This window comes from Schistocerca gregaria, chromosome 1 (genome assembly GCF_023897955.1).
Source record: "Schistocerca gregaria isolate iqSchGreg1 chromosome 1, iqSchGreg1.2, whole genome shotgun sequence".
Lineage (NCBI taxonomy): Eukaryota > Metazoa > Arthropoda > Insecta > Orthoptera > Acrididae > Schistocerca > Schistocerca gregaria.
In genome coordinates, this window is record NC_064920.1 from 297664086 (window position 1) to 297681941 (window position 17856).

Below are 17856 nucleotides of genomic sequence, written 5' to 3' on the forward strand. Positions count from 1 at the left end.
CCTTGATTCGACGCTCACTGTTGATGGCTGACTCACAGAAGGGTCAACACCAGAACTAGGGCAGCCTGGATGAAGTGGCGAATAACAACCGGATTCACCTGCGAACGCAAGATGGAAGACAATTTAAAATAAAAAATCTATCGCACTGTCATCTGACCAGTCGCCTAGAATGATAGTGAGTGCTGACCGACTACAGTTGATACAGAACGCCGCCTAAGTGTAATGGAAACGGAGATGCTGAGGTGGACAATGGGCCTCACTAAGTTAGATCACGTTTGCAATGACAGCATTAGGAAATAGTTCCGTGTTGCACCGATCCAAGACAAGATGAGTGAGAGTCGTCTTCGATGGTTTGGGCATGTTTTACGGGCCACTAGTGCGGGTTATACACTTGAAGTCGTCGTCATATGACCCAAAGGACGACCTAAGCAACGTTGGGCTCATACAATTCATGAAGACTTTAAATGCATGAACATTCACCCAGAGACAGCCCGTTATAGAGCAAAATGGAGACACAGGACCCATGTAGCGGACCCCGCAGGTACGCGGGACAAATGCTGAAGGAAAAGAAGAAGAAGATTTCAAGTCCATATTCTGAGTAAACATTAGTAAATGCTCTTATTCGAAGACTGCTTAAGGAGAACTTTTTTTTTGGTTAAATGTAGGCCAGGACCCATTTTACTTATGCGATCCTAAATACAATCCCTTCTCGTCAAAAAGTGCAACTGCTTCCGTTGTGTGAGTGTGTCTCTGCATTTAAGCTAATTGTTTATGACCTCTGCCGCACCTTCTGCAAGTCCTGCAAGTGCAGATAATGCAACAAATATTGGAATCAAAGGTAATCTTACACCTATTTTTGAGGTGGGTATTGTTCGGTAACTACCGGATACGACAGTGTTGTATGCTGAACGGCATCCTATACAGTCACAGAAGGTGCCGTGCCTTACTTATATTGATGTACGGAATACGGCAACTCCGTTCTCCTGCGAGACTCTACATTAGGATATGACCATCGTAATGCTACACGCAGATTCTGGACTCGTGTGAAAAACGAGGCGGTGCACTCGTGTGTCTAATCTTGTGGCTGGCCAGACCACTTGACAGTCAGACGCTCTCTGCTATCGCATCAACAGAAATCACAGAAATTCGTACCACGCAGGGAGCCCGCGGTGCTCCAAACATATCGACACTCTTACTGTGAACGGTATTAAGTATGGCCTTACTGAAGCGACCGATCCGATAAAAATGAAATGAGACTATGGCACGTTGGCCAGGAGGCCCCATTCGGGGAAGTTAGGCCGCCAAGCGCAAATCTTATTTCATTCGACGCCACATTGGGCGACGTGCGCACTGGTGATGAGGTGGCAATGATGACAACACAACACCCAGTCCACGAGCGGAGAAAAAATTCAACCCGGCCGGGAATCGATCGCAGGCCCGCTTGCATGGGAGCCAATCGCGCTACCACCCAGCTCTTAAAAGGACTCTGGAAGGTTTGTTTTTCTGTGTTTTTATATATATTTTCTTTTATTTTTATACAAATGGATAAATGAAACCTGTTCCCCTTCCGCTACATAAACAGAATAATAGGAAGTCAACCCGTTACGACATAAAGATGCTCCATACTATAGCCCGCTGCGAATTTTTCGATGGCTGTCGTCTCGTTGCTGTGTTGATTCCGTTGTTTGTTCAATCTCATAAAAAAAAGTAACTGTAAAGAGGTGCTATGATTATCTTCTCATGTCATCCATAATCCAGCAGCGAGGCGGATTATGGAATGCGCTCCAAAGAAAATTAGAAAAATATTGTGCTGTTTGAGGCTTTCCCGGCGCTGCATCTGCTTGATAGGTTCACGGGAATTACACTGGATAATATTGTAGGTACCCGTGGTCTAGGGGTAGCGTCTTTGATTCATAATCAAAACGTATTCGGACCCGGGATCGATCCCCGCCACTGCCTAAATTTTGATAAGTAATCAGCATTGGCGGCCTAAGACTTCCGGCATGAGAAGTCAGCCTCATTCTGTCAACGGCCTTGTCAGGAGCGGATAGAGTTTCAGGGCACTCTCTTGTCCTAGGGATAGGAAATTGCCCCTAAAGGCGGAAGAATCAGAAATGATCAACGACATGAGGAGGCAGAAGGCAATGGAAACAATTGCATTAAAGACACGTAACGTGTATCCGCAGAACATGTCGCCTGTAGTAGAAGTGTCATGATGATCTCCCATTGGCAAAAGATTCCGGAATAGTCCCCCATTCGGATCTCTGGTAGGGGACTGCCAAGGGGGAGGTTACCATGAGAAAAAGATTGAATAATCAACGAAAGGATAATGTTCTACGAGTCGGGGCGTGGAATGTCAGAAGCTTGAACGTGGTAGGGAAACTAGAAAATCTGAAAAGGGAAATGCAGAGGCTTCATCTAGATATAGTAGGGGTCAGTGAAGTGAAGTGGAAGGAAGACAAGGATTTCTGGTCCGATGAGTATCGGGTAATATCAACAGCAGCAGAAAATGGTATAACAGGTGTAGGATTCGTTATGAATAGGAAGGTATGGCAGAGGGTGTGTTACTGTGAACAGTTCAGTGACCGGGTTATTCCAATCAGAATCGACAGCAGACCAACACCGACAGCGATAGTTCAGGTATACATGCCGACGTCGCAAGCTGAAGATGAACAGATAGAGAAAGTGTATGAGGATATTGAAAGGGTAATGCAGTATGTAAAGGGGGACGAAAATCTAATAGTCATGGGCGACTGGAATGCACTTGAAGGGGAAGGAGTAGAAGAAAAGGTTACAGGAGAATATGGGCTTGGGACAAGGAATGAAAGAGGAGAAAGACTAATTGAGTTCTCTAACAAGTTTCAGCTAGTAATAGCGAATACCCTGTTCAAGAATCACAAGAGGAGAAGGTATACTTGGAAAAGGCCGGGAGATACGGGAAGATTTCAATTAGATTACATCATGGTCAGACAGAGATTCCGAAATCAGATACTGGATTGTAAGGCGTACCCAGGAGCAGATATAGACTCAGATCACAATATAGTAGTGGTGAAGAGTAGGCTGAAGTTCAAGACATTAGTCAGGAAGAATCAATACGCTAAGAAGTGGGATACGGAAGTTCTAAGGAATGACGAGATACGTTTGAAGTTCTCTAACGCTATAGATACAGCAATAAAGAATAGCGCAGTAGGCAGCACAGTTGAAGAGAAATGGACATCTCTAAAAAGGGCCATCACAGAAGTTGGGAAGGAAGACATAGGTACAAAGAAGGTAGCTGCGAAGAAACCATGGGTAACAGAAGAAATACTTCAGTTGATTGATGAAAGGAGGAAGTACAAACATGTTCCGGGAAAATCAGGAATACAGAAATACAAGTCGCTGAGGAATGAAATAAATAGGAAGTGCAAGGAAGCTAAGACGAAATGGCTGCAGGAAAAATGCGAAGACATCGAAAAAGACTCAGCATACAGGAAAGTCAAAACAACCCATGGTGACATTAAAAGCAACGGTGGTAACATTAAGAGTGCAACGGGAATTCCACTGTTAAATGCAGAGGAGACAGCAGATAGGTGGAAAGAATACACTGAAAGCCTCTGTAAGGGTGACGATTTGTCTGATGTGATAGAAAAAGAAACAGGATTCGATTTAGAAGAGATAGGGGATCCAGTATTAGAATCGGAATTTAAAAGAGCTTTGAAGGACTTACGGTCAAATAAGGCAGAAGGGATAGATAATATTCCATCAGCATTTCTAAAATCATTAGGGGAAGTGGCAACAAAACGACTATTCACGTTAGTGTGTAGAATATATGAGTCTGGCGACATACCATCTGACTTTCGGAAAAGCATCATCCACACAATTCCGAAGGCGGCAAGAGCTGACAAGTGCGAGAATTATCGCACAATCAGCTTGACAGCTCATGCATCGAAGCTGCTTACAAGAATAATATACAGAAGAATGGAAAAGAAAATTAAGAATGCGCTAGGTGACGATCAGTTTGGCTTTAGGAAAAGTAAAGGCACGAGAGAGGCAATTCTGACGTTAAGGCTAATAATGGAAGCAAGGCTGAAGTAAAATCAAGACACGTTCATAGGATTTGTCGACCTGGAAAAAGCATTCGACAATATAAAATGCTGGAAGCTGTTCGAGATTCTGAAAAAAGTAGGGGTAAGCTATAGGGAGAGACGGGTCATATACAATATGTACAACAACCAAGAGGGAATAATGAGTGGACGATCAAGAACGAAGTGCTCGTATTAAGAAGGGTGTAAGACAAGGCTGTAGACATTCGCCCCTACTATTCAATCTGTACATCGAGGAAGCAATGATGGAAATAAAAGAAAGGTTCAGAAGTGGAATTAAAATACAAGGTGAAAGGATATTAATGATACGATTCGCTGATGACATTGCTATCCTGAGTGAAAGTGAAGAAGAATTAAATGATCTGCTGAACGGAAGGAACAGTTTAATGAGTAGACAGTATGGTTTGAGAGTAAACTCGGAGAAAGACGAAGGTAATGAGAAGTAGCAGAAAGGAGAACAGCGAGAAACTTAACATCAGGATTGATGGTCAAGAAGTCAAGGAAGTTAAGGAATTCCGCTACCTAGACAGTAAAATAACCAATGACGGACGGAGCAAGAAGGACATCAAAAGCAGATTCGCTATGGCAAAAAAAGGCATTTTTGGCCAAGAGAAGTCTACTAATATCAAATACCGGCCTTAATTTGAGGAATAAATTTCTGAGGATGTACGTCTGGAGTACAGCATTGTATGGTAGTGAAACATGGACTGTGGGAAAACCGGAACAGAAAAGAATCAAAGCACTTGAGATGTGGTGCTATAGACGAATGTTGAAAATTAGGTGGACTGATAAGGTAAGGAATGAGGAGGTTCTACGCAGAATAGGAGAGGAAAGGAATATGTGGAAAACACTGATAAGGAGAAGGGACAGAATGATAGGACATCTGCTAAGACATGAGGGAATGACTTCCATTGTACTAGAGGGAGCTGTAGAGGGCAAAAACTGTAGAGGAAGACAGAGATTGGAATACGTCAAGCAAATAATTGAGGATGTAGGTTGCAAGTGCTACTCTGAGATGAAGAGGTTAGCACAGGAGAGGAATTCGTGGCGGGCCGCATCAAACCAGTCAGTAGACTGATGACCCCCCCCCCCCCCCCCCCAAAAAAAAAAAACTGTAGAAACCGCACAATATTTCAGCGAGACAACTGCCAGGCATCTTCAGGTGCTACTGTCGCGTCGTTGAGAAGCTCGCCCATTTTTGTGCTGGCTTTCTACTACAGCGCAGGCGCCAGCCGTGCATGACATGTGAGTTGAGAGACTTCGGCGATCACCTCTGGGGGATGTCGGTGTTCCAAGTACAGCCTAGTGTAGTGAGCATGAAGGGCATTTCCTATATCGAGCTGGGTATCAAGGCGTCGTCCGTCTTCCGTCGTGATAGCTTGGATCAGCGTCTTGCGTCTGTGCCGTCGTTCTGCAACGACGTGGTACATGGACGGTTCCTCCTGGGCCACTCTGTCTTGAGTGCGCGCTCTGACATTCGCACCCTCAAGGTGGCAACGCGTTAATCTGATGACCTATGTCTTGGCACCGTCACCTGCCTTGCAGGTGATACGGCAATGTTGTACATTCCCTTAAGATGCTATAGTAAAATTCCATGGTATGTCTCTTACACGCTGCTACATCTCGTCCGAATCCCACGTGTTCTCTATAAGGCGGCGCGATTCCTGAGAGGCTAGGTGGGCGACGTTCAAATTCCAGGGATCACGGCTGTGCTATACCTTCTGGCGGCCGAGAGTAATGGCACAGATGTAGGCTTCGTGTTCAGAAAACGCTGTGGGCCAAACTTCGGCAGCTCTCGTCCCCACAGCTATGGAGCGCGAGATGTACATCCGGTCGATGCGGCTGGAGGAATGGCTAGTGTAGTGAGTAAATCTGGACCGATTGCCACAAACATGTTTCCATGAGTCCACCAATTGAAGATTATTTATAATTATCGCAAGTTCTGTGAAGGGAGAATGATGTGGTAACTGATCTTTAAGTGCTTGGCTAATTTGAAGTCCCCTCCGAATATCAAGGCCTCCTGACGGCCCATAAAGAGGAGCGTGATTGTATGAGCGAAGAAGGTGGATCTTTCGCGACGCTGATCAGATCCTGCCAGCGCGTAGATGTTAATAAGTTTGACTCTTTGAATAGTAACAGCCATGCCTCTGGCGTCAGGGAGATACTCGACGTCTACTGCGGGTATACCTTCGCGGAGGAGGAACGCCACACCCCTGCCATTGGCCGACGCATGTGAGACCCAAGTCTTGTAGCCATAAGGTTCCTTGAAGTCTGCGACATACACCTCTTGAAGGAGCGCAATGTCGATGTCTGCTGCTTTGAGCAGATCCTGTAGCATTGCTAGGTTATGTCGGGCACGTATGTTGTTGATTTTAATCGTTGCTAGACGGTATGTTTGGTCAGCCAGGTTGGCAACTGGGTTGTTTAGGAGGCCAGGTGTGGGAGGCGGGGGCAGCCCCACGTAGGCTGACGATACAGCCGTAGTCACTGTGGTTGGTTGGTGCTGGGTACAGCCGAGGGAGCATCTCTGCCTTCGGCATCCTCCTGGTGCTGTGTCTCATCCTCGACATCATCCGCCCAAGAATCAGATGCAGCAATTGGTAACTGTTGATTAGTGCTGTCAGTAGGGCGCTCGCGAACATGTTCAGTAGCAGAAGTGGTGTTGTCAGTCCGGGGCTCAGAAACTGTATTCGCCGTAGCATCGTGACGGGGAGGGTGAGTTGTGGTTCGGTTGTTCGTCCGGGTCACACATCCGAAGCAGGCAATCATCGGATGACGTATGGCGCCGTTTCTTGAGTTTTCGAGGGGACTGTTGTTTCCGGACATGTTGTTCTGTGTCAGAGTGCGGGCGGCAAGCGTCTGATGCGGTCTCCACTGGTAGGAAAGGAGAAGTCGGAACAATTTCTGTTTCTACTTCCATCTTATCTTTAGGTTCCTCTCGGTGGCACAATTGATCACCGTCTTCAGGCAAGTCTGACGATGACGTCGTGGAGAGGGATATGTTGTCCGCCACACTGTCATCGACCATTGACTGCAATATGGTGTTTCAGTCCTGGGCAGGAACCGCTGTTGCGATTACAGCCGCTGCATACGTAATGGGGAGCGATGTAGGCGTCGCCGGGGATGGAACTTCGCCAACCGGTGTCTGAGTCAGTCGGCCTTGAATGCAGGCCGATCGGACATGTCCTTCCTGGCCACAGCCGGCGCAAGTACGCGGTTGTCCGTCGTACATGACAATGGCTCTGCAGCCGCCAATTACTGAATAGGATAGCACATGCTTCGTCAGTGCAGTCCTAATTTGTTACACTCCGTTTAAGACTGGGGTATGTCTCAAACGTTTGCCATTTTCAGCCAGGTGGCTTAGCACGTTGCCGTCGGTTTTAAAGCTATAATTACAACATCTGGCGGGACTTCGAATGGCAGATCGAAGACCCTCAGAGTGCGAAGGCCTAATCCAGCGTTGTCAATCATTACAGTTCCTCTGTAGCTATCAGGATGCTTAAATTTAATTCCATGAGTGTGTCGGCACACAACATCAGTGCACGCCTCTTCATTGATCAGTTTTATGTATACGTCACTTTGTGTTATAGAAAAATGGATCCCAGTGATGTCTTGAGGCTGCAGTATGAAGTTCTTCCCGCATGAAACGTTCAATGTCAAGTGCTCGAGGTCTTGCGTAGTCCGCTTGAAATGTGGACTTGCGGTACGTGTGCGCCATGGCGCTACGGAGACACGAAGGCGTGAAACTCGCCGCAGCAGAAGGTAAACAGTAAACACTGGCGCGCGCGGTGCGCAAACAGGCGGGACACGGGCACGACGACATTGCCCCGCCGTCGCTAACAGCGGACTGACTAAGCAGGCGGGCTGCCGACCCGACATTTACAAGGCATCACTATCACACCTATCAGTGCGAGTAGGAAGACCACGGAGCGATAAATCGTGATCTGTATAGGAAACGCTCCGACTGCTGATGCATTCCGACATGGGGAAAACACAGGGCAAACACCAACATTCATATGCAGTTTTTCCGCAATCTTTTCTTTTACACTGAATGTAGATTGCGCTACATCTGCTAATTCATGTCATCGGCTGAAATGCTAATCATTTACGTACAGAAGCACGTAGTACTTCCATGCCAATGTGATTTTATTGCATGCCATATTCATGGTGTTTCAGTTTTAGTTTTCAGTGCCGCAGTTTCGTTACAGATATCTGAAATCGTAGGTACGTGTTTATAGGCAGCAGCGCTCTTCACTCTTTCGGCAAAATGCGAACTTACTCCATGCGTCCTGAGGGAAATCATAAGCAAAATTTTTCAATAATAGGGGGAGAAATAACTTGACAAATATTGAGACACATTGAAACTCCAAAGAACCTCGTATAGGAATGCATATTCAAATACAGAGATATATATACAGGCAGAATACGGCGCTGCGGTCGGCAACGCCCTTATGAGACAAAAAGTGTCTGGCGCAGTTGCTAGATCGGTTACTCTTGCTACAATGGCAGATTGTCAAAATTTACGTGAGTTTGAACACAGTGTATAGTCGGCGCACGTTCAATGCGACAAAGGATCTCCGAGGTAGCGATGATGTGGGGATTTTCTCTTACGGCCGTTTTACGAGTGTGCCGTACATACCAAGAATTCAGTAAAACATCAATTCCCTGACATCGCTGCGGCCAGAAAAAGATACTGCAAGATCGAGACCAACGTCGACTGAAGAGAAACCTTCAAAGTGACAATGCAACCCTTCCGCAAACTGCTGCAGATTTCAGCGCTGGGTCATGAAGAACTGTCAGCGTGCGCACCATTCAACGAAGTCCCAGAATGTGGAAGTCTGGGACCAAACGTTTGTTTCTTCAAATAGTGTTTTACGTTTATGAGGCTGTTCTCAGAGCCTGCAGATTTCTCCAGTTCTCGATTTTTAATATGCCGTTGAAATTCTTCAAGAACATTCTCTTCAAAATTTAAACACTTCTACCTGGACACAAAACTCCCCAGGCATGAACTCACCAGATGGGATGCACGGCCATTCTAGTGTCGAAAGTGGTCATCCTGCAATACCGGTGGCAGCGGTCGCCACAACGCGACACCACTGAAGAAATGCACTGAAGAGCCAAAGAAAGCGGTACACCTGTCTAATATCATGTAGGGCCCCCGCGAGGACGCAAAACTGCCACACCTCGACGTGGCATGGAGTCGACTAATGACTGAAGTAGTGCTGGAGGGAACTGACGCCATGAAGCCTGCAGGACTGTCCATAAATCTGTAAGAGTATGAGGGTTGGACATCTCTTCTGAACAGCACGTTGCAAGACATTACTAGGCAATTTTCATTCAGCAGGTCTGTGGTTGTGGCCAGCAGCTGACCTTCGCTACCGGCAATGAGTCTGTTGAGGCTGTAGAATGCTGAGGAGGTGGCCTTAATCACAGCAGTTGGATGCCCAAGACGCACCCCAGCGAGCTTAAGACTGAATTGTTGTACTCCGTCCATGGCCCAAGGCGGCTGTCAGTGGCACACAGATGCCCAGCGTCAGGGACTTTCAAAGACTGGTTTGAGTGTCAAGCGGTGGCATCGCATTGTCGGTATTAACCTGGAAGCATCCACGCCAGCCGACGGCTCACAGACCAGTGGATTTGCCTTGTTGGTGGTGCTATTCAACGCAGCTGTGCTTGACTGAATATCCAACTAATAACTGGTACAGAAGCAGCACCGGATGAATATAAGCTGATACACGTCAGTGCATTGCCGGACTGGCGCATCTCCATGTGATATTCAGGAATGATTTAAGGTCATTGCTATCTGAAATCTACTGTATTCCAATCAGTTAATAAAATAGCTAACACTTGTAATTCATAAATTCTGTTATTTCCAGGAGTAAGTTGTGTATTTCTATACTAATTCCTTCTTCTTCCTGCTGGCTGTTTTGGTTAAAATTTTCTGTCTAAGTTAGATAGATGACGAGTCAATTTGAGCACAGTGACCAGGTGTTCGAACTGACACTCCGTGGGAGCTGCGTCCTGCCTTTCGAAGTAAAGTGCGAAGACATGAGATGAGCTTACGGTACAGGCCAGTGGCCCAGGCCATTGCCAGTTCTGGCATCGGTGAGTCCCATTCCTGTAGTTTTTTTGCAGAAGCACCCTCCGCCACATGGAGTCCAGCGGTACATTCATAGACATTGTATGGCACAAAGTGAAAAACAGCTGCACTCCTGCAGTTTTTAGAAGCAGTGGCATACGATCAGAACAATAAACCTTGTTTTGCGCTAAAAAATTGCCTTCCGAGAAAGCTCGCCATGGGGAAGCCAAGGGAGTCAAAGATGTTCTGCGTTCCATGAGAAGCAACAGACAATCATTGTGAACATAAATTATTATCTCTTTGTTATGTAACGTGCCAACTGCTCGGCGTAGTTCTTCGCAGGGTGACCTAAAAGTTGTGAGGGGGCTCCTAGTCGGTTAATCTAAAGAGAAGTCAGGAAGCCTTTATCAAAGCAACACGGATGTGGAGACGAGCATATTGCTCGAAGTAGCAAACATAGTTGAGGACTGGGAGAGTAACTCAGATTTGTTTAAGAACTGCGTAAATGGATGTGGCAGGACTGGTTAATGTTGTAAGACTATTGTTAGAAGGGGGAGGGGGGGCATAGTTGTCCTGTTAGCAAAAACGTCATTTTCAATGGTACACGGTAAGTCTGCGGACTTGTAGATAGGAGAAAGCACTTTGGCTTCAAATACGGTACAGAAGACTTCGTCTGGGGACCAGAAGAGAATACTGGGTCTAGAAATGTCATCAGAATATCCGATAGAGTGCTCATGTGTGACAGTATGCGGCAAAAAAATAAATAAGTAAAATAAAAAAGAAAAAAGAAAAAATCTCGCCATGTTCCACGCACTTGAGGGCCGAATATTGTGAGAACCGCAGCTTGGGTCAGCAGGTTATGAGAATTGCTGTGCGTTTGGACGCACGAGGTTAAGATCGGCCACATTCCGCAAACTTTTCCCAGCTGACTGAAGGCTCAGTCGCGCCTCACTTAGCATTTGTTACAAATTCTGCCGAAATCAAGTCATCACTGCGTGACCACTGCAAATTCATCTTCTCATAAGTCACTCTTAGATTATGATATTGCCCCATTCACCTCATATATGTAACTTTACTTGGACATTCAACGTTTATATTAATACTGTACCATGGCAAAAGTTGTTAAGTTTCTCATCCTCTCTTGTGGTCGAACAAAACCTGTAATAATTTCTTATTCTTTTACAGGGATGTAGAAGAAGTCAGGGATAGCGGTAGTGTCGCGTGCATAAGGTATAAAAGGGTAATGCATTGTCGGAGCTGTCGTTTACACTCAACTGATTTATTTTAAAAGGTGTGTGACGTGATTATGGCCATACGACAAGAATTAACAGACTTGCAACACAGAACCGTAGTTGGAGCTGGGGGCATGGGACGTTCCATTTCGGAAATCGTCAGGGCATCAACGTTCCGAGATCCGCGTTGTCAAGAGTGTGCCGAGAATACCAAACTTCAGTCATTACTTCTTCGCCACGGACAGTACAATGGCAGATTCTCTTCAGTTAAGCATCGAGAGCGACGGCGTTTGCGTACAGTTATCAGTGCTAACATGCAAGCAAAATTGCTTGAAATATGTGCAGAAATCAATTTGGGAAATACGAGGAACGTATCCGTTATGACAGTGCTACGAAATTTGATGTTAATGGACTATGACAGCAAACCACCGCTACGAGTGCCTTTGCTAACAGCGCGACATCGCCTCTCCTGGGCTCGTGACCATATCGATTGGACTCTAAACGATTGGAAAACCGTGGCCTGGTCTGATGAGTCCCATTTTCAGTTGATAAGAGTTGACGGTTGGATTCGAGGTCGGTGCAGACCTCACTAAGCTGTAAACAAGGCACTGCGCAAGCAGGTGGTGGCTCCATAAGGGTGTGTGAAGTGTTTACATGGAATGGACTGTGTCCTCTGGTCCAAGTGCTCCGATATTGTCTGGAAACGGTTATGTATGTCTATCTGGAAATCATCTGCAGCCTTTCAAAGACTTCATGTTCTCAAACAAAGATGGAATTTTTATGGGTAACCATGTGTCATGTCGTGTGGTCATTACTGTTCGCGATTGGTTTGAAGAACATTTTGGACCAATCGAGCGAATGATTTGATCACCCAGATATCCAGATATGAATCCCTTCTAACATTTATTATACATAATCGAGAAGTCAGTTGGTGCAAAAATTCCTGTTCTGGCAACACTTTCCGAACTATGAACGGCTGCAGAGACAGCATGGCTCAGTATTTCTGCAGGAGATTTCCAACGGCTTGTTGAGTCCATGCCACGTCAGGCTGCTACACTACACCGGGTAAAAGGAGGTCCAACATGATGTCCCATTAGTTTTGTCATCTCTGTGTGTGTCAGCAGGAAACTTCGTACTAAAAAGGGATTAATGTGGACCACTGTTATGTCTTGTGGTATACAACGCCGATGTCTCATGTATTCCAGGGCCATCCCTGTAGTATTATCTATCCATTGCGTGACTCTTTCTTCATTAATTGCATATGACAATATGGGAAGCGATCTGTCAGCGAGTCCAGCCCACGAGGATCATTCTGACGATATGAGACGGATGTCAAAAGCTCAATTGCATCCTCAGAACAGAACTAATGGAATGAACCTATCGGCTGAACTGGGGTGTATGTAGTTACCCTTACCAGTTACACTGGTTGTGTGTGTTGTGACAGCTGCTCAGTTCCAGTCAATTACCTGGCTATGAAATGTCTTTTCATGCTTCAACATGAAGCAATCAAACCCACCAGTCTACCCGACGGAAGGACCTAGCTACAAGACATTTCATTTCATTTCACTGCTCTGACAGATCGCTCCAATGCACAACGCTGTGAAGCACTACTGCAACATCCAGTTGTAAAACTACACAGTTATCTGGCTCACATACACCTTGGCTGGTTGCTGTGGTTGCCTAAGATCGATGCAACAACGTATGAGATAAACATTTCAGGAGTGAAGCGTTGGGGAACATTTACACTGAATGCAGACCAGCAGCCATAAACATTATAACGGACAATTCCAGATACGGAATTCTTAACCCAACTTCTCAACCAAAGAAAAGACATAAAGTATGTCGGGGGTAGAGTTATAACAAAAGAACTAGACTTTTCTGTATTTGGTTAAGCTTGCAGTCGAAAGAGGCACTCTCCAAAGTGTAAACCTCACCGTTTCCTGATTCGCATGCTGTATACGCAAGTATGAGTGTAGATGTTTACAGTGCAGCAGCAGACGTACTCTTGACAGTGTGTAGTGTGTACTGTGGTTATCAGAGCTCCAAAAAGTAACACTTGTAATTTTTTCGAGAGTTCATATCGACGAAGCATATTGCGACATCGTTGTTGGATTAAGCGGCGTATAAGAAGGGAATGGAACGTTGATTCTCAAATACGTAAATCCATTTATCACTGGGACAGAACTCTTCGAGGAACGGGACGTTTGATTTCAAATGTTGGAAAATTTGCTAAAACACATGTGTGTGAATATACCGTGGAAATTGTGCGTAGAGCAGTCGCTAGAATCCCACGTAAACCTATTAGACAAGTTAGTAGAAAACAAGCAGTCCCCCATTCGACGGTGCACGACATAGTGCAGAAACGTCTGCGGTTGCGTGCTTACAAATTCCAACTTCGCTTTACATTAAGCCTGACGATCGCCGCAGATAAAATGGCTTTGTGAAATGTTGCTTCGTTTAGACAAAAACAACCACCTCAGTGCACTGCTGTTCACTGATGAATCTACCTTCCACGCTGTTGTGTCGTCCCAGGGGTAATGGAGGAGAATAAGGTCACACTCGAACACAAAAGAGCGATGAGACGAACAACATTTAGCAAGTAACAATTTGATATTACTTAGCTTTATTAGATTTAGTCTCCAGATACAAGGCAAGCCACAATTCAAATGAAATGGTATTTTTAATAAAGAAAGTCAAATCCAATCAGTTCAGGCGGGAATCATAAAAGTGCGAATAACAACGGCTGATTAGCACGGTACGTTATCCGCGAGCCGTCGACCCCAAGGCTAAACCGAGAGGCTCACCCGCCGGAGGATACGAGCTGGCTGCAACTCGCGTGGCTTAGGCTGCCAACCTCAGCGAAACACCGGGTCGATGGTAAAGTCGATAGCTATGTACTTCACACACGTTTGTGACAAAGCTAACCGACAAAACTGCCGGGGCTCCAGGAGAAATGACACACCAAACGTTATTGTGTTACTGAGATTACATAATCATAGTGTGATTCGTTTTTGGTTTTTGTAGAGTCTATAGGGAAAGCACACAAACTCAGCATGTTGGCGGACTACCCAACTCCACAGATGCCTCTCGACGCCATTTTTACCACAATTCTCCACGAAATGTTTCCTTAACGGTAGGGAGACGGGAGTGGGGTCCCACTGCCTGGCCCCTCGGTCTTTCCAGATCTCGTTCCGGGGGTTTATCAAGGACATTGTTTACAGAACAAAGGTTCGAGATGTGGTATATTTAAGACAACCCATCTACGCCGCAGTGGAGGCCATAACATCGATATCTATCCAGCTAGAAACGGTGACCAATTTCAACTGTACCAACATGCACAAAAAGTTTTCCGTTTGTTGATGCTGACTAGTTTCGGACAACTAGGTGCATTTTCAAACCAAACTTATTTTAAGTGTGGCAAAACAGGCGAAAGTCTGTTAACAAAAAGTGTCCTGCAGTGATGATTAAAGCGGAACTGTGGCCTACTCAAGAACAGTACATAGACCACGAAGGACCGACACTGGACAACTCATCTGTGTTATGCAGTCTATTTACTGTTGTAGAGTCGGCCATACTGCAGCTTTGATCACCACTGCACAGGCAGTTTTTATACATAGGTTTTCGCTTGTATTGTCACAAGTACGATACGAATGGTTTGCAAATGGACATAGCTGTCCTAATCACCATCTCAAGAAGTAGAAACATACTTCTTAATGCAACTTTTGACTGAGCTACAACCATTTATATCAATTATAAAACAACTTACCGGCCAATTTTTCACCTGCAACATGCTGCAAGTTCGCTCGCATGCATAAAAAGGCTTGAGCTTCTTTATTAGTTACAACTTCTGGGCTGAGAGGCCGTGGTCGATCTGTAAAACGTGTTCTTTCTGACGTTTTGTTGTCAACTGCGGTCAACATTTTCCGAGGTGAGTCAACGACTGGCTGCCTGGTCGTGGAGGTCCCATTTATATAGAGCGCATAGAGGAGGGCACCACCATACGTCACGTGGGGCCGACTGTAAGTCTATCTCTGACCAACATCATTATTCTCGATTGAAGGTAATCCATTGTCACATCTTTGGTGCAAAGTCGACCGCCATATGTTGTCTAACAAAGCTTTCCTCTTTTCCATTAAAATTATTGCGACCGGCCGGGGTTGCCGAGCGGTTCTAGGCGCTAAAGTCTGGAACCGCGCGACCGCTACGGTCGCAGGTTCGAATCCTGCCTCGGGTATGGATGTGTGTGATGTCCTTAGGTTAGTTAAGTTTAAGTAGTTATAAGTTCTAGGGGACTGATGACCTCAGAAGTTAGTGCTCAGAGCCATTTGAACCATTTTTTTGAAAAGTGGCAATTAGTACTAAACAAAGCAAAGTGCGAGATCATCCACATGGGTACTGAAAGAAATCGGATACATTTTTGGGTATAGGATAATTCGCACAAATCTAAGGGCTGTCAATTCGACTAAATACCTAGGAATTACAATTACGAGCAACTTAAATTGGAAAGACCACATAGATAATATTGTGGGGAAGGGAAACAAAGACTGCGCTTTGATGGCAGAACACTTAGAAGATTCGACAAACCCACTAAAGAGACAGCCTACATTACCCTTGTCCGTCCTCTGCTGGAATACTGCTGCGCGGTATGCAATCCTTTGCAGGTAGGATTGACGGAGGACATCGAAAAAGTGCAAAGATTGGCAGCTCGTTTCGTGTTATCGCGCATAGGGGTGAGAGTGTCACTGATATGATAAGCGAGTTGGGGTGGTAGTCACTGAAACAAAGGCTGTTTTCTCTGCGGCGATATCTATTTACGAAAATTCAATCACCAACTTTCTCTTCCGAATGCGAAAATATTTTGTTGATACCCACCTACGTAGGGAGAAATGATCATCATAATAAAATAAGAGAAATAAGAGCTAGAACGGAAAGATTTAGGTGTTCCTTTTTCCCACGCGCCATTCGAGGGTGGAATGGTAGAAAAGTAGTATGAAAATGGTTCGATGAACCCTCTGCCAGGCACTTAAGTGTGAATTGCAGAGTAACCATTTTGATGTAGATGTTGATGCCAAAGCCTACCATCTGTCCGTTTAATTACTGTTACTTCCAAAACCTGTATCAGTGGGAAAAATTTCAGCTATGTATGAAGGAGCTGCTTCAACAGGAATCATGGTAAAGAGGGATCCCACATTAAAACTAATTAGGGTATCACCTGGGCTGACAGTAATCTCCTTTCATTTTTCAATAAAGTGCACAGAATTTTAAATGTGATAATCAGTTTTACCAATTAGTGGGTGTAGCAAGGAGGCGAGCTGTCTAGTCAGATTTTGAGTATGCGATCGAATAGCACTCACTATTGGTCTCAGTGGGACATTAGGCTTATGTATCTTGATGACCCAAGTAATCTAGAACTGTAAGCATCCTATTTACATAGATACTTTCTATCCTCTGAAAGAATGGAAGACTTTTTTTATTAATTGATTGGTAGCTCGTAACACAACCGTAATGGGATCTTTTTGAAGGTTCTTATAAGTGCTAGAATTCAACAGGTCACTGATCTTCCTATGGTAGTGCTCACTCTTCATCACGACGGTAGCATTACCCTCATCAGCTGTAAGTAGAATAATATTTTGTCCGCATTGAACTACCATAACGCCTTCCTTGATACAGATTACAACTGGTTGGCTTAGCTTTACATAGTATCCTAGCTACTTCCATCCTGATTTCATCACCAGAAAGTGGTGATAACTGCCGAATCCCCGCCTTTATATTAGGTGTAATATCCTCCGTAGGAACCTTTGATGGAGTAATTGCAAAAATTTCCTCCTTTCTAGAGAACATAAATTTTTTGCTTTTTGGAGATTTAACAGTTGACATCTAGTTACTGCCAGTCCTTGACGTATTTGATGAATCCGCTCCCGTAGCATTGGCACTTCTATGAGTGAGTAGGTACTGTTAGATTGCGCCGAGTAAAACAGTCTTCCCACCTTCAAAAACTTCGGAATTGTCCACGGTGTCATGACAATATAGCAAAAAATTGAGCGTACGAAGTTGTTGAGCTTCCTTCTTACGTAGACCCTCCAGTCTTCGTATCATAACCGACATCTCCTTCCCGTAGAGTCATCTAATCATAACTGTAGGCTTTCATGGCCGGCGTTTCCATTTGTTAAAACTTCCGGGCTGAGAGGCCTTGGTAAATCTGTAAGATTTCTTCTTCATGACGTTTCGTTGCCAACTTCGGACAACATCTTCCGAGCTTGATCTCCTTTGTATAATGTTGGACAAGTTATCAATATTGATAGCTACTGAAATGTTTTTGTATATCTCTAGCCTGAATACCATGTATTTCTCATAAGTGATATACAGGAACATGGACGTTGGTAAATTCCTTCGAGTTCTCTATATCTACTGCTGCTTGACTAAAGCCTCAGCAACTGCAATCTAGACGCTGAAATTGATTTTC